This window comes from Rhinolophus ferrumequinum, chromosome 4, assembly GCF_004115265.2.
Source record: "Rhinolophus ferrumequinum isolate MPI-CBG mRhiFer1 chromosome 4, mRhiFer1_v1.p, whole genome shotgun sequence".
In the NCBI taxonomy this organism is placed as follows: Eukaryota; Metazoa; Chordata; class Mammalia; order Chiroptera; family Rhinolophidae; genus Rhinolophus; species Rhinolophus ferrumequinum.
Window position 1 is genome coordinate 60,473,652 of NC_046287.1, and position 24,822 is coordinate 60,498,473.

Below are 24,822 nucleotides of genomic sequence, written 5' to 3' on the forward strand. Positions count from 1 at the left end.
CCCAAATATTGGCGTTTACCAGTAACATGCCACTAATTATCATCCACGCGACTTCACAGAACAGCCCAGGCTCTAAATTAACAAGCAAGACTAGCAAGAACATTGTGATAACTTTTATTTACCAGTTTCTGTCTTCTCTATATAAAAATAAGATGATTTTGCTTATATGGTAACACACGGTACTTACAGAACATCCACCCCACATATTTACCAAACTTTTTATGCATCCTGTATCACCTTAAATGTTTCTACTTTATATACTCTAATAAATAGTTTGGCAAGATTTCTGAAGAAAATAAGATTAAAGTTATAAATTATAGACTGTTAAATGATACCAAGCAGTATGAAAATGATTTTAAAAATCATTCAAGTGATTTTTTTTCAACTTCCAGCATCATTTATTTTTCCTAGAATCTGGATACAATTAACTGTAGAAAGACAGTTCTCAATACTATTTAAGCCTCATTTTAGGTTCTTTAAACTACCTCAGTATTTGTAAATATGAGAATTCACACTCTAATAACTAGAAAACTAAAATTTGACATAACAAATTTACTCGATATTGATGTGACTACAAAAAATTTTATATGCAACATGTGGACTTTACTATTACAGAATTTGCCTTTACAAACTAGCTTACACATAAACAAAGTTACTCTTTATCTGTCCTAACTTATGAAGTGTTGCACCAACAGACCCTCTCCCATAGCTTTTAAATATGTAAACAGATAATTCCTCCCCAAAGTTCCCACCTAGAAAAAAAGTTAACCCAGAATTATCAAATCCTAAAGTTTCAGCAAATATAACATCAGAAATAGGTTATGGGCAACTCTTAAGTCTTTTACCTAAGTAGTACTATAGGAAGTTACAGTGTTGATGAAAAGAATACACATGTTTCTCATTAAACTTTATTTTAACAGTTCTCAAAATTCTGTCACAGATTTTTGGTCAACTTGTTTCCATTAAAAAGTATTGATTGATTGTAAAAACTAATAACTTAAAAACTGCCATACAAAAAAAAAAAACCGAATGGTCCTCAAAACATTCTCCTTTCCTCCTGCAGGTTTTACGATGCACTGTAATCATTAACCAGTCTTTTACTACTAAACTTAAATGGCCATTTGAGACAAACAGTTCTGAGACTGTTCTTCCACCACTGATTAAGACTGGGGTGGCAGGTATTGGGGATAATATTCATTTAGCCTTCTGAGCTTTCTGGGCAGACTTGGTGGCCTTGCCAGCTCCAGATACCTTCTTGTCCATTGCTTTGATGACAACCCCAGCAACTGCCTGTCTCTTGTCATGAATAGCAAAACGGCCCAGAGGAGGATAGTCAGAGAAGCACTCAATAAACACTGGCTTGCCAGGAACTATATCAACCATGGGAGCATCACCAGCTTTCAAAAACTTTGGACTATCTTCCAGCTTTTTCCCAGAATGATGACCAATCTTCTCCTTCAGCTCAGCAAATCTGTAAGCAATGTGAGCTGCATGACAATCGAGCACAGGTGCATATCAGGCACTGAATTGGCCTGGATGGTTCAGGAGAATCACCTGAGCCCTGAAGCCAGCTGTTTCCGTGTGGGTCATTTTTGCTGTCACCAGCCACACTGCCACAATGAACATCTTTGACAGACACATTCTTGACACTGAGGCCCACACTGGCCCCAGGAAAAGCTTCATTCAAAGCTTCATGGTGCATTTCAACAGACTTTACTGCAGTTGTAACGTTGAGCAAAGGTGGCCACATTGCTGGGTTTGAGAACACCAGTGTCCACTCAGCCCACAGGGACAATACCAATACTACCAATTTTTTTTTTTTTGGAGGCCCCAGCGAGATCCAATACTACCAATTTTGTAGACATCCTAGAGGGGCGGAGGCAAGGGCCTGTCAGTTGGATGAGTTGGTGGCAGGATGCAATCCAGAGCTTCATGTAGTATGGTTCCACTGGCATTGCCATCATTAAGGGTTACTTTCCATCCCTTTGTAGAAACCTGGCCCACAGGCAGATGAGCTGGCAGGCAGTCTCGTGGCTCCATGGGAGTGCTGCGTATCATACAGCCAGTTCTCTACACTGGCCAGCAGTCAAAGTCTCCCCACTTCTTGGGACTCTGTACATGAGAGTGGGCCTGCAGAACCTGCCAGATGATCATGAAATGCTCTTTACTTTGCTGTACCTATATAACCTTGCTTCTTCTCTGCCTGCATGCAGAGCGCTATCCCTCTGGCCAGAGGCCACCAGATACTCTCCCTGGTCTGTGTCAATAAACCTATGTCTCTCACTCAGCCAACTAGTGTGTTCTTCAGGCTTGTGGCTTCGCAGGCACAAATCTCAGAACAACTCAGATTCAGTCTGAACACCCTTGAACCATGTTAGCGCTTGGCTCCAGCATGCTGTTACCATTCCAAACAGAAATTGGCACAAATGCTACTGTGTCAGGGTTGTAGCCAACTTTTTAAATGTAGGTGCTAACTTCCTTAATGATTTCCTCATATCTCTTCTGGCTATACAGCAGCTCAGTGAAATCATTTTGTTTACACCAACAATTAGTTGTTTCATACCTAGTGTGTAAGCCAGAAAGGCATGCTCACAGGTCTGGCCATTCTCAGAGAGACCTGCTTGAAATTCACCAACACCAGCAGCAACAATGAGGACAGCACAGTCGGCCTGAGATGTGACTGTAATCATGTTTTTTATAAAGTCTCTGTGTCCTGGGGCACCAATGATGGTCACATAGTACGTGCTGGTCTCGAATTTCCACAGGGAAATACCAATGGTGATACCATATTTAGCTATCAGTTTATCCAAGACCCAGGCAAACTTAAAGGAGCCCTTTCCCACCTCAGCAGCCTCCTTCTCAAATTTTTCAACGGTTCGTTAATCGATCCCACCACATTTGTAGACCAGATGGCCAGTAGTAGTAGACTTGCCTGAATATACATGTCCAATGATGACAATGTTGATATGACTCTTTTCCTATCCCATTTTGGCTTAGATTTAACAGTGGTTTTCAAGACACCTGTGTTCTGGTAGCAAACCCATTGTGAAAAAGCTCAAATCATTTGTTTTAAATCTCCAAACTATTTATTAAAATTTCAAAGCATGTTTCTTAAAATGAAAATTGAAATTACTTACTCCACGATCATTGCAATTGCCAGATCTGCTGCACGCCTTCTGATCAATGTGGTATTTAATCTCTAGACAACGAAATTTGACACAATACTAAAACAAAATCAAGTGAAAAATAAAGTCAGTGAAACAATCAGATTATGTGCGTTGATAACATGAGGTGTGATCAAACAACATGGTGAATATTTAAATAAAAAAAAATATTGCAGTAAAAGACACATTGCCATTAATATCCCCATCATTCTTGCCACTTTCTGAAGCAGTTCTGGAAGTCCTCTTTCGTGTGAGTCTTTAATTGTGCTGTCGTGGCTGCCTAGATATCCTGAATTGATTCAAAAAGTTTACCTTTCATGGTCATTTTGACTTTGAAGAGCCAGAAGTTGCACAGTGCCACATCTGGTGAATAAGGTGAATGACATACTACCATGTTTTTATTTGACAGTAATTGCCAGACCAGAAGCGATGTGTGACAGCGCCTTTCCATTGCGATCACAAAATACAGTAAATGCTGCTGCTCAGTGTCATCCAATGTAAAGAAAGGGATATTCAATACGGGAAGCAGCGTGTCAAACCTCAAAAACAGTGTGTGACAAGTTTCAACTTGTTCCGTGCAGTCAGTCAGGCGTGAGCTATGGCTGAGAGAAGGTCGGTTTTAAAATGTGCCATAAATCATCGCCCATCATAACAATGTTCCGTGTCACACATAGCTTCTGGTATATGGCAATTTCTGTCAAATAAAAACATTATGGTGTGTCCTTATCCACCTTATTGACCAGATCTGGCACTGTGCAACTTCTGGCTCTTTCCCAAAGTCAAAATGATTCAGGACATCGAGGCAGCCATGACAGTGCAATCGAAGGCCCTCACGAAAGAGGACTTCCAGAACTGCTTCAGAAAGTGGCAAGAATGATGAAATAAATGTGTCAGAAGTGAGGGGGAGTATTTTGAGGGAGATTAATGGCAATGTGTCTTTTACTGTAATTATTTTCTTTTATTTAAACATTCACCATATTGTTTCATCACACCTCATATATAAGAAAAATTCAAGAAAATTCCAGTCATATTATAAAGGACTGGAATAAAAATCCAAAAAATACAATAATTTGAGTACATTGAAATAAATGTGAAATAAGCTATGTGTCTTCAGACTGTAAATATGTAATCATATGTAAGAAGTTGGAAGTCTTATTTTCTTACCATCTCACACCAGAAGTCCTCTTAGAAAGACAAAAGTCTAGAAAAATAAACTGATTCATTCCTTGAGTTCAAGAATTATCTGAGGAGCATTTTTAAAATACTCATGTTTGGGGTCCACCTGAAACCATTACAGCAAAATCTCTGGTGGCAAGGTCCAGGCAATTATCGTGATCAGTCAGGGCTAACTACTATCTGGTGGGAGGTTGAGGTCTTAAAACCAGTCATATGTGCAGGAAAGGAATAGTTTATTTCCATGTGAAAAAATTAAGAGAAAGTAAAGGAAGGATAACAGATAATTATATGAAGTACAAATTGGTAGTTACAAAATAGTTATGGGGATGTAAAGTATAGCATAGTGAATATAGTCAATGATGTCACAACAACTATGTGTAAATATCAGGTGGGTACTAGACTAGTCAGGGCGATCGCTGCATAAATCATATAAATGTCTAAGCACTATGCTGTATACGTGTAATCGATATAAAATAATATTGATTGTCAACCATAGCTGAAAAACAAAACTTTTTTTTTTCAATAAATTAATAAATAAATACAATGTAGCACCCTGGATGGAATCCTGGAAAATAACATTAGGTAAAAGCTAAGGAAATCTAAACGAAGTATGGGATTTGCTAGCAGTTAATAACAATGTGTCAACATTGGTTCATTGATTATGACAAAGTATCATACTATTGTTAGATGTTAGTAATAGGGGAAATTGGGTGTGTTGCTTTGGGGTACGGATAAGCAAATGGGCAAGATGGTATATTCTAAAATTGGATGTGGTGAGGAGTGACGTCATAGGAATGGCGACAGCGAGGTGGACTTCTTGAGTTCTCCTCCAGAGTTTAACACAAATGGAACATCTATAACCCATCAAAGGACTCTCTACTCATCACACAGAACAGCTAAGAGACTCGTAGGAGGATTACTTGAAGGTGGGCAAATTGGACGAGCAGGGGAAGTGGGAAGGGAGCGGAGTGGAGACTCGGCCTGCATCCGCGGTTGTGGAGATGCAGCCCACATCCACGGCTGCAGAGATGCAGGGGATCCCAGGGTGGAACAGAGGCCACAAAAACGAGGAGGTGGGCTCTTTCCCTGCGTCCCACAGCTGATCTCTCCACCGAGAGAGCAGCATATCCAGCATTTGAGGCAGTAACCTCAGCTAAGACCTCCAGCTGGGCCCTAGGTCAGATAAAGGACATAAACACCATCCTGGATCCCTCCCTCCACTCTCCCAATCCTACCCCTACCCTTCCAGAGACTTAAGCTGGCCCCTGAACTGAGGAGTAGTGTCAGATTACAGAGGAGCCATAGCACTCAGGATCTGACCCAGGGAAGAGGCTGGTAAGAGTGTGACACTGCTGGGCTGGGAAAGTAAAGACTCCTCCATCCCCAGGGCCCCATTTTCTGGCCTGCCTAGGGCAGGGCAATTACAACTGTGGAGACACTCCCAGGGATCAGCAGTAGGCAGCAGACACAGCTCTGGACTTTCAGCAGCTCAGAAATCTCCCACCATCCACATACACACAAACACACACACACACACACATACACACACACACACACACACACACACACGGAAGAAGTGCACTAAGACTCAGGAGACCCGGGCACAGGGCTGTTTGTGTTGCTCTCAGTGTGCATATGTGCAGGCAACAGCAGAAACTGCACTGACTTTGTAAAACCTACCATCCAGACCCCATAGCCCCACTCATCTAAAACTGCAGTCCCAAGGTCACTCCAGACACCAGGTGACCAGCTCTGCCTGCATAAAATGCAGAGGACTCTGTACAGCAGAGGACAACATGGTAATTACTTGGTGGGCTTAAGCCAAGACTGGCACTGCTTTTTTTGTTTTGTTTTGTTTTTATATTTTTGCCTGTGTTGAGTGTGGGTTATCGGTTGTTTTTACATGTGAATGTATTTGGTTTTTCCTTTGTTGTTGTTGTTGTTGTTGTGCTTTGCTTTGTTCTGAAATTGCCTTACACCAGGGCCCAGCTTAAGAGGCACAAGATTCAACACACCCAGAGGCCAACTCCAGACCAAACCAGAGTACTACTGGGTTTGACCTAAAAGTGACACACCCAAAGGGAATTCTCTACAGGCAAAAGAGCCCATAGAGGCCAAACCTCATTTAAGCAGTCAACCCTCACGCAGCAGAACATCCTGCTGTGGGCAGAGCCAACTCTCACAACTAGTCAGCCTAGGAGTCAATCCCACCTACTCACAAGCTAAAAGCCATTAAAGATCAACTTTAAAAGGACAATATACACAACACAAGAGTCACCTTTGGAGCACACGCAGAAGAGAAGAAGGAAGTGGTGCAAGACAGATATAAAGGACACATACTACAAAAGATAACCCAGCAAAAACTAAGAACCCTAGGGGATCTACCTAATACATCAAAGCAAACACAGAGAGTCAGCCAGAATGGGGAAACAAAGAAACATGTCCCAAGTAAAAGAACAGAAGAAACCTCCAGAATTGGAACCAAATGAAATAGAGGTAACCAACCTATCAGAGACAGAGTTCAGAACCCAGATGATAAGAATGTTTAAGGAGCTTAGTGACGACATAAAGAAGGATAGAGAAATCATAATGGACAACCAGTTAGAACTAAAGAATACAATAACTGAAATAAAGAACACACTTGAAGGAATTACCAGCAGGTTAGATGAAGCAGAGGATCGAATCATCGACTTAGAAGACAAGTTAGCAGAAATCACCCAAACGGAACAACAAAAAAAGAAAAGAATAAAAAACAATGAAGATGGTTTAAGAGACCTCTGGGATAACATCAAGCACAACAACATGCACATCATAGGAATACCAGAAGGTGAAGAGAGGGATCAAGGGATCGAGAACATATTTGAAGTAATAATGTCTGAAAACTTCCCTAACCTGGTGAAGGAAACCAACATACAAGCCCAGGAAGTGCAGAGAGTTCCAACCAGAATAAACCCAAACAGGTCCACACCAAGACACATTACAGTTAAAATGGCAAAGGTTAAAGACAAAGAGCGAATCCTAAAAGCAGCAAGAGGAAGACAGAGGGTTACATACAAGGGAACTCCTATAAGACCATCAAATGACTTTTCTACAGAAACATTGCAGGCCAGGAGGGAGTGGCAGGAGATACTCAAAGTGATGGAAAACAAAGGCCTACAACCTAGATTGCTTTATCTAGCAAGGCTATCATTTAAAATTGAAGGAGAGATAAAGAGCTTCCCAGAAAAGAATAAGCTAAAGGAATTTATTACCACCAAGCCAGCATTGCAGGAAATATTAAAAGGGCTTCTGTAAACAGAAGAAAGATGAAAACAATCTAATTACAAATTTAAAAAATGGCAATAACTATGTACTTATCAATAATCACTTTAAATGCAAATGGATTAAATGCTCCAATCAAAAGACATAGGGTGGCTGAGTGGATAAGAAAGCAAGCCCCTCCTATATGCTGCATACAAGAGACTCACTTCAGATCAAAAGACACACACAGTTTGAAAGTGAAGGGTTGGAGTAAGATATTTCATGCGAACAGAAATGAGAAAAAAGCTGGAGTTGCAATACTTATATCTGACAAAATAGACTTTAAAATAAAGAATATATTAAAAGACAAAGATGGGCACTACATAATAATAAAGGGATCGATCTGACAAGAGGACATAACCCTAGTAAATATCCATGCACCCAACATAGGAGCACAAATATATAAAACAGATATTGACTGACACAAAGACAGAGATCAACAGTAACACTATCATAATAGGGGACTTCAACACACCTCTGACAACCAGGGACAGGTCTTCCAGACAGAAAATCAAAATGGAAACAACGGCCTTAAATGACATATTGGACCAGTTGGATTTAATCAATATTTTCAGAGAGAGCATTTCACCCCAAAGCTGCAGAACACACGTTCTTCTCAAGCACAGATGGAACATTTTCAAACATAGACCATATGTTGGGACATAAAACTAGCCTCAACAAATTTCAGAAGATTGAAATCATACCAACATATTCTTTAAACACAATGTTTTGAAATTGGAGATCAATTGCAAAAAGAGGGTGGGAAAACCAACAAATACGTGGAGATTATACAACATGCTATTAAGGAATGACTGGATCAAAGACCAAACAAAAGGAGAGATCAAAAGATGCATGGAAGAATGAGAGACTGGATGTCATAGGAATGGCGGCAGCGAGGTGGTCTTCTTGAGTTCTCTTTCGGAACCTACCACAAATTGAACATCTATAATTAGAACCCATTAAAGGACTCTCTGCTCATCACACAGAACAGCTAAGAGACTCATACAAGGATTACTTGAAGGTGGGCAAACTGGGCGAGCAGGGGAAGACGGAAGGGAGCGGAGTGGAGACATGGCCCGCATCGGCGACTGTGGAGACACAGGGGTTCCCAGGACAGAACAGAGACCACAAGAATCAGGAGGTGAGCTCTTTTCCTGCTTCCCACAGCTGATCTCTCCTGCCGAGAGAGCAGCATATCCAGCATTTGAGGCAGTAACCTCAGCTAAGACCTCCAGCTGGGCCCTAGGTCAGACAAAGGATGAAAACACCAGACCTGGGCCCCTCCTCCCACTCACCCAATCCTACCCGGGCCCTTCCAGAGACTCAAGATGGCCCCTGAACTGAGGAATAGTGTCACATTACAAGCAGCCGTAGCGTTCAGGATCTAGGAAGACCCGGCTTGCAGCTCTGACCAAGAGAAGAGGCTGGGAAGAGTGTGACATTCCTGGGTTGGGAGAGAGAAGACTCTTCCATCCCCAACCCCCACATTTTCTAGCCTTGCTAGGGCAGGACAATTACAACTGCGGAGACACACCCAGGGGTCAGCAACAGGTGGCAGACGAAGCTCTGGGCTTTCAGCAGCTCAGAAATCTCCCGCCCTAAACACACACACACACACACACACACACACACACACACACACAGAAGAAGTGCCCTAAAACTCAGGAGATCTAGGCACAGGGCTGGCTGTGTTACTCTCAGTGCGCATATGTGCAGGCAAGAACAGAAACTGCACTGACTTTGTAAAAACTACCATCCAGACCCCACAGCACCATTCATCTAGAACTGCAATCCCAGGGTCACTCTGGGCACCAGATGACCGGCTCTGCACAAGACACAGAGGACTCTTTGTACAGCAGAGGACAACCTGGAGATTATGTGGTTGACTTAAGCCAAGACTGGCACTGCTTTTTTTGTTTTGTTTTGTTTTGTTTGTATTTTTTATATTTTTGCCTGTGTTGAGTGTGGGTTATTTGTTGTTTTCACATGTGAGTGTATTTGGTTTCTTCTTTGTTGTTTTTTTCTTCTCAAGTGCACGTGGAACATTTTCCAACATAGACCACATGTTAGGCCATAAAACAAGGCTTGATAAATTTAGGAAAATTGAAATCATACCCATTGTCTTCTCTGACCACAGTGTTATGAAATTAGAAATCAACTACAGGAAAAAAAAAACTGGAAGACACACAAATTCATGGAGGCTTAATAACATGTTAGTAAATAATGAATGGGTCAACCATGAGATCAAGGAAGAAATCAAAAGATATCTCGAGACAAATGAAAATGAAAACATGATGACCCAAAATCTATAGGATGCAGCAAAAGCAGCCCTAAGAGTGTAATTCATAGCAATGCAGGTCTACCTAAAGAAACAAGAAAAATCACTAATCAACAGTTTATCCTCGCACGTAAGGGATCTGGAAAAAGAACAGCAAAATAAGCCCAAAGGGAAGCCCAAGGAAAGAGATAATAAAGATCAGAGCAGAAATAAATGAAATACAGACCAGAAAAACAATATGAAAGATCAATGAATCCAAGAGTTGGTTTCTAGGGAAGATAAACAAAATGGACAAACCTTTACCAGACCATCAAAAAAAAGTGAAAGAGGACACAAATTAATAAAATCAGAAATGAAAGAGGAGAAGTGACAAAAGACACCACAGAAATACACACACAAAAAAAATTTAAGAAATTACTATGAGCAACTATATGCCAACAAATTAGACAATCTCGAAGAAATGGACAATTTTCTAGAAGTATACAACCTTCCAAGGCTAACTCAAGAAGAAACAGAAAACCTGAATAGACTGATTACCACCAGGAAAATAGAATCAGTAATCAACAAGCTCCCAACAAACAAAAGCCCTGGACCAGATGGCTATACAGGTGAATTCTACCAAACATTCAAAAAAGAATTGTCACCTATTCTCCTCAAGCTATTCAAAAGAATCCAGAAGGAGGGAAGGCTCCCAAACACTTTTTACAAGGAAACTATCACCCTGATCCAAAAATCAGACAAAGACATTACAAAAAGAAAACCACAGGCCGATATCCCTAATGAACATACATGCAAAAATCCTCAACAAAATATTAGTGAACAGAATTCAGCAATACATTAAAAAGATCATACACCATGATCAAGTGGGATTCATTCCTGGTATGCAAGGGTGGTTCAACATCTGCACACAGAGGAAAAACTGAGGGTTGCTAGATGGGAGGGGTTTGTGGATAAGGGGGAAGGTGAGGGGATTAGAAAGCAAAGTCAGTAACCACAAGATTGCCACGGAATCATGAAAGTTAATTTGGGGAATGTAATCAATATGTTGTAAAGATTTTGTAGGGTATCCGATGGACACTTGTCTCGTTAGGCAGACCACCTCAGGGAAGATGTAAATGCCTGAACACTGCTCTGTACACCTGAAGCTGAAGATGAACAATAATGAATATCAACTACAAGTTTATATATATATATTTACATATACATATTTATATGTGTGTGTGTGTACATATATGCATATATTAAATATATAGTTACAAGAAGCAGAGTACAGCATTAGGAATAGAGACAATGGAAAGTAATGGCTGTGTGTGATGTCAGAGGGGTAGTGGCTGGGGGGTGGGGGGTTGACACAGTATAAAGGATACAAATGATAAATGTCTAACTATTACATTGTTTTGTTCACCTGAAACTAAGAAAAAAATAAATAAAAAATAAAATAATAAAAAAAATTGGATGTGGTGATCATTGTATAACTCTATAAATTAATCAAAAGCAATAAATTGTGCACTTACCATAGATGAATTTTTGGTAAACAATGCCTCAATAAGGTTGCTTAAAAATGCATAGGCTCGTATATTGTCAAAATGAGTATAACAATTAAAATAACGCTTAAAACACTTGAAATTTTGTAGTTCTAGTTACCATCTCAGGACCACACGCAGTGCCATCTTCTACATATGTTTTATCTCTTTTTTCAACACCATGTATGTCGCCTGAGTTTAGAAATGTAGATACACATATGTCCTCTCGTACATGTGTGTACATCACAGATAAATTTGCACGTGATACTAATGTTTTATGTGGCCAGGCACAAACTAATTTTCCACACAGAGAATCACTAGAAAACATAAGGCAGGAAAAAGATTATCATCTTATTTACTGAAATAACATAGATTACTGATATAGTTAAGTTAAAAAGTACTGTACTAACTTAAACAAAGGTTTCAAGAATTTTTGCTCAGTAAAATTTTTTGAGAACACCAAGTTACATATAATGTGCCTCTTTTTGTTATGTGAGGCAATGTGACAAGGGAAAAATTAATGATTTCTATAGTCTGATGGTCCTGATCTGTCCTATTCCAGCTTCTGATATTTAAGCACATGGTCACTGGTCTTTAATTTTTTCATTAGTAAAATGGGATAAATAACTCTACTACAAATGTATGATGTATATAAATATATATTTGTAATGTATATAAAGTACCTAACACAATGTCTAACTCATCACAATAATAAATAGAGGCAATGTTATGGTCATCTTTGGTAACATTATAGGCACTGAACAAATAATTTGTATGCAATAGGTAATACTGCTCTCTTCAGATCATGAAACAAAGAAAACCCGGCATAAAATACCATTTCAGTGTGTACATAACAATATATTCTAGTATCTATGATCTTAGCAATATATAACCTACATTCCAAACAAAATTAGAATGTTCTAAATACATACGAAAAACCGCAATACCAATGGCCACAGTTTCCAAATTTATCTGCTCTTCCATTTATTTCCTCAAAGCAAGCAAATGGAGCACCTCTAGCATCTAAAAGAAAATAAAAGTGAATACAATACATAATTCCAATTCTATTTACAGAAATAATAGAATCACTCTGGAAATTATAACATAATTCCTAGGGAGGTTTACAATTACCTAGTCATTAAATAGATGCTGGAGGTAAATCTAGGATTTAAAAAAAATTCTGTATAGAAGAAAGTATAGAATTTCTTTTTAATTCTAGATTTACCTCCAGCATCTATTTAATGTACAAAACAGAGGATAAAGTCAACAGCAACATTATTCAAATGGCTCTATATGGTTAGAATTAGTAGCCATCGCCCTTTCTATTTCCACTAAATTGTTTACTTTCTGCCTTAATTCCCTACCCAATGTGAAAATATAGTTTTCTCTTATTCCAAACAAAACAGGAGAGACATAGTATCTATAATTCAATTCTGATAAGAAGCCTGAAGAGCATTTGATTTAACTCTTCTTATTCCATACTAGCTTCTTCGTCTCTGTTCCCAAGTATAGTTACAACCACTAAATAAGAAATTTTGAATTTTAAAATTAGGAATGACATCAATGTTTATCTATTTCAGACCTTTTATATATTTAGTTATATCTAACTTAAAAATCATTAATAATTCAAATGTATATAATAGCTGCCTCATCACTTTGACATTGGTGATTTAGAGGTGGGTGTGTTGTTCATGTTAATCACATGTAGTAACATAGGTTTGATTTTTCTGGTCAAGATGGCAGACTAGGTAAATGCTGTGCTCACCTCCTCTCAGTACCTCATCAATTACAACTAAACTACAGAAAAACCATCATTGAGAATCACTTGAAGTCTAGCTGAACCGAAGTTCTACAACTATGGACATACAGAAGAAGCCACCTCGAGACTGGTAGGAGGGGCAGAGACATGGAACAGGCTGGTCCCACACCTGCACATGACAATTACAAACCAGGAGGGATATCTCAGCTGTGCAGGTACCTCCCCAACAGGAGTGAGGGGTCCGAGCCCCATACCAGGCTCCCCAACCCAGGGTTCCAGTGACAGGGAGAGGGGCCCCCAAAACTTCTGGTTGTGAAAACCAGTGGAGACTGTGGCTGAGTGAGACAGAGGACAGCTGGAGTCCCAAGCTCCCCTTAAAGGGAATGTGTACAGACTTAGTTGGTGACAGACTCACTCACTCTGAGCTCCACCACTGGAGCAGTAGCTCAAAATGTGCCAGGGACATACGGGGAGGAGCTGAATTACCTGGCTTAGGGCTAGGGCTGGAGGAGCAGCTTTCTTTCAGATGGAAAAGCTGACGGAAGCCATTGTTTCTTTGTTGAGCTCTCCCTCTCCTTGCATGCAGACCCAGAGAGACGCCATATCTGAGTCTCTATCAAACTTGCTAACACCATTTACTCCCCACCCTGGTGATTCTCTGGGTGAGACACTGCCCCACCCAACTTTCAGGCACATCAAAGCTGCTTCCAAGGTCTTTTCCATACAAACAACCTGTTTTAGATCATGCTACAGACTTTCAAAAAAAAAAATCTCCCAAAGGTTCACAAAACCCAAACAATCAGCATCTGGCTTCAGCATGTACTGTACCTCTGTCTGAGAGCCCAAAGTCTGGCACTAGTGACAGCCAGCCTCGATTCGCAGATTGGCCTCTTGAGGCACCTCTAAGCTCAGTGTGGGCAGTGGCCATCTGAGGATTGCTTTGTGGCTCATACCAGGTGGCCCTGGGCAGAGCATAGGCTCCCTCGCAGGATGCCCCAGAGCTGACACACCTGGTATTTCACTTCAAATGCCAGAGCATCACCTGACCACTTCAAAGGATGACACACCCAAAAGGGCAGACAGGGCAGACACCAGAGCCCCATTAAAATGAACCCTGCTCTGTAGCATCAGCCCTTGCACCACAGCTCCTCCACTGCAGTCACAGCCAGTCCTCACAACCAGCCTGAGAGTCAATCCCTCCCACTCATGTACAAGCAGCAACCAAGGCTCAACTACAACAGGAAGGCACACATAACCCACACAAGGGACACACCTGGAGCACCTGGCTCTGGTGACTGGGAGACTGCACCAATGGATCCCACAGGACACCTACTAAATAAGGCCACTTTACTAAGACTGGGAGGCATAGCAGTCCTATCTGTTACATAGAAACAAACACAGGAATGTAATCAAAGTAGGGAGACAAAAAAACTTCTCCCAAATAAAAGAACATAACAAAGCTCTGGAGACAAGCAATCTACCAGATGCAAAGTTCCAAACACTGGTTATTAAGATCCTCAGTCATCTCAGGAAGAACGTCAACAAAGAGATAGGAAACATAAAATTGAAGATAAAAATCATTCAAAAAAAAAACAGAAATAAAGAATACAATAACTTAAAAGGAAAATACATTAAGGGAGTCAACAGAAGATTAGATGAAGCAGAGGTTCAAATCAGCAATTTAGAAGATAAGTAACAGAAAACACCCAATCAGAACAGGGGGAAAAAAAAATCCAAAGAAATGAGGAGAATTTTAAGGGGCCTCTGGTACAACATCAAGTGTACCAACATTCTCATCATAGGGGGACCAGAAAGAGAAGAGAGAGAGTAAGGAATTGATAACCTATTTGAAGAAATAATGACTGAAAACTTCCCCAACCTGGCAAAGGAAATAGATATACAAGCCCAGGAAGTGCAGAGAGTCCCAAACAAGGTGAACTCAAAGAGGCCCACACTAAAACACATCATAATTAAAATGCCAAAGATTAAAGACAAAGAGAGAATCTTAAAAGCAGCAGGAGAAAAGCAGTTAGTTACCTACAAGGGAGCTCCCTTTTAGGGAAGGAAATCAGTCAGCTGATTTCTCAACAGAAACTTTGCAGGCCAGAAGGGATTGTCAAGAAATATTCAAAGTGATGAAATGAAATGACCTGCAAACAAGAATACTCTACCCAGCAAAGCTATCATTTAGAATCAAAGGACAATAAAGAACTTCCCAGAAAAGAAAAAGCTAAAGAAGTTCATCACTACCAAACCAGTATTACAAGAAATGTTGGAGGTACTTCTTGAAGAAGGATGAGTATGAGGATGAGAATGAGGAGGATGAGGAGAAGGAGAAGGAGAGGAGAAGAAGAAGTGGAGGAGAGCAGAAGGAAGAAGATAAAAAATATGAATAATAAAGTAGCAATAACTACATATCTATCAACAATTATTTTACACGTAAATGGATTAAATTATCCAATCAAAAGATAGAGTGGCTGAATGGATAAGAAAAAAGACACTTACATATTCTGCTTACAAGGGGTTCACTCAGATAGAAAGGCGCACACAGACTGAAAGTAAAGTAATGGGGAAAAGATATTTCATGAAAATGGAAACAAACAAAAAAGCTGAGATAGTAATACTTATACCAGACAAAATAGACTTTGAAACAAAGGCTATAACAAGGACAAAGAAGGAGCCAGTAATTCCAATTCTAGGCATTTATCCAAAGAAACCCAAAACACTACTTTGAGGAAAAATGTGTATCCATATGTTAATTGCAGTATTGTTTACAAGTTTGTTTTTCCATAAATTTTATTCTGTTAAAATACACATAACGTAAATTTTACCATCTTAACCACGTTTAAGTGTACAGTTCAGTGATATTAAATACATTAATATTGTGTACAGCCATTACTACCATCATCACCATAACTCTTTTCATCTTATAACTCTGAAACTCTATACCTATTTAAAAATTACTCTCCATTCCTCCCTCCCCCAAGTGACTGGCAACCACCATTTTACTTTCTGTACCTATTATTTTGACTATGTTAAGTACCTCATATCAGTAGAATCATATGCTATTTGTCTTTTTGTGACTAGATTATTTTATTTAGCAAGACGTCCTCAAGATTCATCCATGTTGTAGCATACTGCAAAATTTCCACCTTCTTAAGGCTGAATTATTTTTGTTTGTTTGTGTATACCACATTTTGCTTCCTCCAGTCATCTGTCAATGAACCCTTGGGTTGCTTCCAAGTTTTAGCTATTGTGAATAATGTTACTATAAACATGGGTGTACAAGTATCTCTTACAGACACTGCTTTCAGTTCTTTTGGGTATATACCGAGAAGTGGAATTACTGGATCATACGTTAGTTCCATTTTTAACTTTCTGAGAAAATTCTATACAATTTTCCACAGTGGGTGTACCATTTTACATTCCCATGAACAGAGCACAAGAGTTATTTCCCCACATGTTCGCTAACACTTGTCATTTTCTGGGTTTTTTGTTTTTGTTTTTGTTTACATAGTTGCCATTATAATGGGTGCTTGGTGGTATCCCATTGTAGTTTTGATTTTCATTTCCTTAATGATCACTAATGTGGAGATTCTTTTTATGTGTTTATTGGCCATTTGTATATTTTCTTTGGAGAAATGTCTAATCAAATCCTTTGCTCATTTTCCAATTGGGCTGTTTAGTTTTTGTGGTTGAGTTTTAAGAGTTTTCTATATATACTGAATATTAATTTCTTATTAGATATATTATATGCAAATATTTTCTCCCAATGAAACTGTAAAACATCCAGAAAGTAATTCGTAAAATGACATTAGTAAGTCCTTTCATTTGGGGCAGATAATTCTTTGCTGCAGGTACTGCCCTTTGCATTGTAACATGTTTAGTAGTATCTTGACTTTTACCCCGTAAAGGCCAGTATCAGTCCCATCCTAGCTGTGAAAAAACAAAAATGTCTGCAAATACAATGTCTATTGTATCCAATAGACAAAGGCTATGAACGCTGCTAATATGCTACAATGCACAGGACAATCCCTCTCATCCCTACCTCTTACAACAGAGAATTGTCTGGCCTAAAATACCAATAATGCTTAGGTTGAGAAACCCTGATATAACTGTTGGATTTGTAGTCACACACATTTAGGTGCTCACAAGTCAATTTGGTGACAAATTATTAATGTCTGTGACTTTATAACTAATTAGATTTTCTACCTTCCAGAGGACAAACCTCACCACAAACTAAGTGACACCCAAACTTTAATATCATTTATATTATACCTAGAATAGGAAGTTTCTGCATATGCAGAAATAACACTGAAGAACATGCTGCAGGGCCTAGACTTTTACAGAAACAAAATTTGGTAAGGAACTTAGAAAAAGTTGATACATTTCCAGCTGAGGTATCATTACTGATCTATTTTTTAAAAAAGACTTACTGCTTAAACTCAAGGTCCTTTACCATAGATCTATAGATTTGTTTACATTAAATGATATTGTTTCATGCAGAAGGTTAAGTCTTTCAATATTATGTCATAAGCATATTTTGGCCAGACACCAATAATTTGGTGGTACATGATGATTTGTATTAGGTGTGTAGGATAAGATTTTTATTTGCTGTTGCCTACAGGAGTTATGACAATTAAGTTCACAAACTTGTTGCAATGGTGTTGCTAACCTTTTTTGATATCAGAGGGATTATGCATTATGAATTTGTACCAACTAAACAGTTAACCAAGTGTACTATTTGGAAGTGAGGAAAGGGTCTGTAAAAAAGCTAGATGACCTGAACTTTTTACCAACAATTCAAGACTCTTGAATCACAATAATGTATTGGCACTATTGCCACACGGCACTATCTGTGAGGGAATTTTTGGCCAGTAAACAAATAACTGTATTGGAACACCTTTTCTACTCACCTGATCTGGCCCCCAGTGACTTCTTTCTTTACCCAAACATAAAGGAAATATTGAAAAGAAGACATTTTGATGACATTCAGGATATCAAGGGTAACACGATCACAGCTCTGATGACTAGTCCAGAAAAAAGAGTTCTAAAACTGCTTTGAAGAGTAGACTAGGTGCTGGTGTCAGTGCATAGCTTCCCAAGGGGAGTACTTTGAAGGTGACCATAGTGATATTCAGCAATAGGGTATGCAGCACTTTTTCTAGGATGAATTTCCAAACCTGATTGTCAGACTTCGGTATATCATAATGGTTTTTAGCTTGGAAAGCTAATACCTGCTTCAGAATTGCATCAAACCCTACTCAAGACCATTCTAGTTACAAGTGTCTATGACAGGCCATAGATGACCTAGTCAAAGAATTGTACTTAATTTTAGTTGAAATACTGTGATGACTGAGGGCAACTTTTCAATAGCTGCCTATTGTCCCAATTGCTGCAGGAAGCTTAAAAAATGGGATTGTTTTCTAAAAATACAAACAAAAGCTGACTGATAGGCCCAGACTTACCATGTCCTAGAAGCATGAACAGTAGGATTGGACAAACATTATTTTTAAATCAAGATAGTTTAGATGTTATACTTGCCTCCAAGAAGAAATCTGTATTATTTTAGGAGAAGATTATTGTACATCTACACATAAAGTTCTCACAGAGAGCTTTAAAATCACTGCTAATACTACAAAAATAATAAATAATATAAATCACCTGGGGAACACCTACCTGACATCCCACTGTCTAACTCTAAAAATATATGCCCAGCACTGAGATTTATTTTCCTGGTTTTACATGGGGAAATATTGACTGTGGAGTACATTTTTCTGTTCTTCCTTATTTTACTGGTAATTTGTTTGTTTTTATCTCTATTGTTTTTTGATTTTATTAAATTTAATGGGTGACATTGGTTAATAAAATTATATAGGTTTCAAATGTACAATTCTATAATACATCATCTGTATATGCATTGTGTGTTTACACCAAAAGTCAAATCTCCCTCCATCACTATGTATTTGACCCCCTTTACCCTTTTCTACTTCCCCCTACCCCTTTTCCCCTCTGGTCGCCACTATACTGTCGTCTCTCTCTATGAGTTTTTGTTCATCTTCTTTATTTGTTGCTTTCACTTTTATACCCCACAAATCATATGTTTGTTTGTTTTTTTAAATACTACTCTAACGTAGCCAGTAGCCATTGTCTTGCCACATGGTACAACTATAATTCTGATAGAAAAGCAGGCAAAATTATAATAATCACTAAAATCTCTATCTCATCTCCTTAAATTCCTGGCATTCATATTGATCAAGCCATTTCTTAAAATTCTCTCTAATGACCTGATTAAGGAAGGCCTAAAGGGAGGACAGAGAATGAAAATTTTCTCTCTCTCAAAGAACATGAAGTGTACCTGTGCAGGGAAATGTATAGTATTTCAATGAAGCTAATGATCCACACATTTTTAGGAAGCTATCAAACTGGACTAGACAGGTCATAAGCTAAAGCCCTCAGTCATCAGTAAGCCCCTTTGGACAGACCCACTCTTGAAATCCATACAATCAGTAATTGCTCTACTTTGTTCATTTAAGTCTAAACTAAACCCTACCACCTCAAATTCTACATAGTCTTCTAAGAAGCTGTATTCCTACTTGAGGATTCTTCCTTGTGCAAACAGGAATTCCACGTAAATTCAGAGGGGTTTTTTGTTTGTTTTACAGAATCAAGAAAATTTGATTTCCTTTAACAATAATACGAGTAAGGTAAGACTTCATTCATTAACAAATTCCATTTACATTTTTGTTCTACAGAATCAAATAACAGAGCTTAGAATAATCAGAATTTAGGAACTAAGAAGAAAATTATGGTCATTACCTTTTCCAACCAAATTTTCACACTGTTTGTTAAACATCCGACATCGTCCTTCATAACAAAAGGATTCACCTGAATTACAATAGTGTCCATTGCGTACAAATGTGTCAGGACCACAGTGTGGGGTAATCCCATTGCAGAATTCAACGAAATCACATTCTTTATCAAATGATTTCCTACAAAGTATACCAGCTGGTTTTACCTAAAAAGGAAGAAAACATAAGAAAAGATTACATATCAATGACACTCAAATTTTCTTTCTCTTCAGGCTTTGAATTTCCATCCATCTTTTTCTAAGTTGCTAAGATCAATGATGAAAATACTCTTCTTGTTAACTACTTAAGCATTATATAGAAACTTAGGTGACTGAATTTATTGTGCATTAAGGAGTAATGCTTGTGAGAGATGTGAGAACTAAAAGATATAAAGACTACCATAATCATAAAAAAAGAAAATAGAGCTAAAGAATTAATATAAAAATTACTTTCAGCATATTATGGTGATGTTCACATGTACAGCCTCTGATTTCTCAATATGCCATCCTTAAAGCAGAAATTAGCAAGCATTTACAAAAACACATTATAAACATTTAGATAAAAAGTTTGTTGATTTTAAAAGAAGAAAATTTAAGGACATGGGAGAAGGTTTATTTCACACACCACATTGCAAACAACTGTTAAAAAAAAAAAGTAACTTCTCCAATTGTATATCTCTGATCTCTTCAGTACTTACTCTTTAGCTGCTAGCATCCAAGGTTCCCTTTCTGTATACCTGCTTTTGCAAAGAAACATCCAACTATCATCACAACAAACCTTTTCTTCAATGCAAGCCCCAATTCCTCATGGCTATTCACTATCTTATGTAAATTAAGTCAAATCTGTTCTAGCTTTCAAAGGTCCTAGAGGCCCAGCATAAGTAACATTCACACACATCTTGCCTCCCCAGAATAGGTTTTCTGCATACTTTTTCTCACGTTTTCAACATGTATTTGCTACCTGTAGCAAATCTGACACAAAATTTCTAAGTGATGGGTGAGAAGACAAAACACAAGCTTATGCAGTTAACATTCAAATCAAAACAAGTGATCAAAATTATTAGTAAAATTAGAAAAAACATATAACTATGACAAACTATTAATATTTGTTTAAGAAGACTGAAATAATATCTAGTATCTTTTCCAAACAAAATGGTATGAAACTAGAAACCAGAGAGAAAACTGGAAAATTCACTAAATATGAAAATTAAACACTACACTCCTGAACAATCAATGGATCAAAGAAGAAATAAAAGGGAAACATTATTTTTTAAATAAACATAAAGAAAAGAACTATACCAAAACATTTGGGTGCAGCAAAAGCAGTTCTAAGAGGTAAGTTTATAGCAATAAATGCCTATATTTAAAAAAAAAAAAAAAGATCTGAAATAACAACAAAACTTTACACCTCAAGGAATTAGAGAAAGGAAGAACAAACTGAGTCTAAAGTTATTTGGAGAAAGGAAATAACAAAGATCAGAGTGGAAATAGGTGAAATAGAGACGAGAGAGACAACAGGGGGAAAAATCAGTGAAACTAAGTTTTTTTTTTTTTAATAAAAACAAAATGGCAAACCTTTAACATGATTAACCAAGAAAAAAGAGACAGGATTCAATAAAATAAAATAAAAAAGAGGAGACACTAAAACTGATACCATAGAAATACAAAAGATTATAAAAGGCTATTATGAACAATTATATGCATATGTTGACAAATTGCATAGCCTACAATAAATGGATAAATTCCTAGAAAGATAGCCTACCAAGATGGAATAATGAAAAAATAGAAAGTTTGAACAAATCAACTACAACTAAAGAGATTTAATTTGTTATCAAACCTCCTAAGACAGAAAAGCCCAGGACCATGGCTTCAGAGGTGAAATCTATTAAATATTTAAAGAGAAGTAATGCTAATTCTTCTCAAACTTTTTCAATAAAATAAAAAGGAGAAACATGCTCAAACTCATTTTACAAGGCCAAGATTAACCTGATACTAAAGAAAGATAAAGACACTGTAATAGTTTAGTGGTTACCAAAGGGTAAGGGGGGAGGGGGTGGTAGATGAAGGTAAAGGGGATCAAATATATGGTGATGGAAAGAGAACTGACTCTGGGTGGTGAACACACAATGGGATTTATAGATGATATAACACAGAATTGTACACCTGAAATGTACGTAACTTTACTAACAATTGTCACCCCAATAAACTTTAATTTTAAAAAAAGACACTATAAGAAATGAAAAATACACGCCAATATCTCTGATGAGTATAGGTGCAAAAATTCTCAATAGAACACTAACACACCAAATTCAACCATATTTTAAAGGGCCATACATCATGATCAAGTGGGATTTATTCCTGGGATGCAAGAATGATGCAATATATGGAAATTATTAAACATGATACACCCCATTAATAGAATTAAGGATAAAAATCATATTATCCTCTGAAGAGATGCAGAAAAAACATGTGACAAATTCAACACATCATCATGATAAAAGCTCCCAACAATTTGGTTATAGAAAAAACATAGCTCAAAATAATAAAGACCATATATGAAAAATCTTAGCTAACATTGTACTCAACAGGGAAAAGCTGAAAACTTTTCCTCCTAAGACCAGAAACAAGACAAAGGTGTCTATGTACATGACTCCTATTCAACATAGTAATGGAAGCCCTAGCCAGAACAATTAGAAAAGAAAAAGAAATAAAAGGCATCCAAATCATAAAAGATGTAAAATCATGTCTGTTTGCAGATGACTTAATCTTATATGTAGAAAATCCTAAAGAAGCTACCAAAATAAACTGTTAGAACTGACCAAAAAAAATTCAGTAAAGTTTCAGGATACAAAATCAGACTACAGAATCCATTTGCATTTCTGTACATTTACAACAAAAAGTATGAAGAAATTTTGAAAATCCCATTTGCAAAAGTATCAGAAACAATAAAATACTTAGAAGTAAAATTTAACCAAGTAGTTGGAAAATCTGTCCATGGAAAACTATATATAAGACACTGGTGAAAAAAATTAAGAGATACCAAAAAAATGAAAAGACATCGTGTGTTCATGGATCGGAATAATTAATATTGTTACAATATCCATACTATCAAAGAAATCTCAAAAAATTAAAAATAGAACTATCATTGATCGAGGAATCCCATTTCTGAGTATGTATCTGAAAGAGATGTACCTTGAAGAGGTATATGCACCCACATGTTCATTACAGCATTACGCACAACAGCCAAAATACGGAAACAACCTTACGTTGTACATTAATGGATGAATGTATTTTTAAAATGTAGTTTATATATACAATGGAATATTTGGCCATCAAAAGAAGGTAATGCGGGCCAGCCCGGTGGCTCAGGTGGTTAGAGCTCTATGCTCCTAACTCCTAAGGCTGCCGGTTCGATTCCCACATGGGCCAGTGGGCTCTTAACCACGAGGTTGCCGGATCAATTCCTCGAGTCCCGCAAGGGATGGTGGGCTCCGCCCCCTGCAACTAAGATTGAACCCGGCACCTTGAGCTGAGCTGCCTTCCGGATGGCTCAGTTGGTTGGAGCGCATCCTTTCAACCACAAGGTTGCGGGTTGGACTCCCGCAAGGGATGGTGGGCTGCGCCCCCTGCGACTAGCAACAGCAACTGGACCTGGAGCTGAGCTGCGCCCTCCACAACTAAGACTGAAGGGACAACAACTTGAAGCTGAACGGCACCCTCCACAACTAAGATTGAAAGGACAACAACTTGACTTGGAAAAAAGTCCTGGAAGTACACTCTGTTCTGCAATAAAGTCCTGTTCCCCTTCCCCAGTAAAATCTTAAAAGAAAAAAAAGAAGAAGGTAATGCTGCCATTTGTGACAATACAGATGAAATTTGAGGGTATTCTTCTAAGGGAAATAAGTCAGACAAGACAAATACTTTATGATCTCACTTATATGTGGAATGAAAAAACAAACAAACAAAACTGACCAAAACACAGAATAGAATGTTGGTTGCCAGAGGTTGCGAGGTGGGGGAGATAGGATGTTGGTCGAGGGTATAAATTTCAACCATAAATGAATACATGTATAAATAAATAAATCTGGGGATGTAATGTAGAGCATGGTGACTATAGCTAACAATAATGCATTGTATACTTAAAAGTTGCTAAGATAGTATCTCATAGCAAGGTTCTTGCTATGTGAAGTGGTGGATATGTTACCTAAATTTATGTGGTAATCATTTTGCACTATATGGGGCTCTGACAATTAAGTTCAAAAACTCATCCTAGAAAAAGTGCTACATACCTCATTGCTGAATGTCAGTAGGGTCACCTTTGAAGTACTCCCCTTGGGAAGCTATGCACTGATGCCAGCGCCTAGTACACCCTTCAAAGCAATTTTGGAACTCTTTTTCTGGAATGGCCACCAGAGCTGTCGTCATATTACCCTTAATGTCCAGAATATCATCAAAATGTCTTCCTTTAAATATTTCCTTTATCTTTGGGTAAAGAAAGAAGTCATTGGGGGCCAGATCAGGTCAGTAGGGAGGGTGTTCCAATACAGTCATTTGTTTACTGGCTAAAAACTCCCTCACAGACAGTGCCGTGTGAGCTGGTGCATTGTCGTGATGCAAGGGCCATGAATTGTTGGCGAAAATTTCAGGTTGTCTAACTTTTTCATGCAGCCTTTTCAGCACTTCCAAATAGTGAACTTGGTTAACTGTTTGTCCAGTTGGTACAAATTCATAATGCATAACCCCTCTGATATCAAAAAATGTTAGCAACACCA

At 38.2% G+C, this 24,822-nt stretch overlaps 1 pseudogene; it reads right to left on the reverse strand.

Annotated features, from left to right (window-relative positions):
* Positions 1-1,087: 1,087 nt before the first annotated feature.
* On the reverse strand, positions 1,088-20,109 carry LOC117021181 (elongation factor 1-alpha 1-like; annotated as a pseudogene).
* Positions 20,110-24,822: the final 4,713 nt, after the last annotated feature.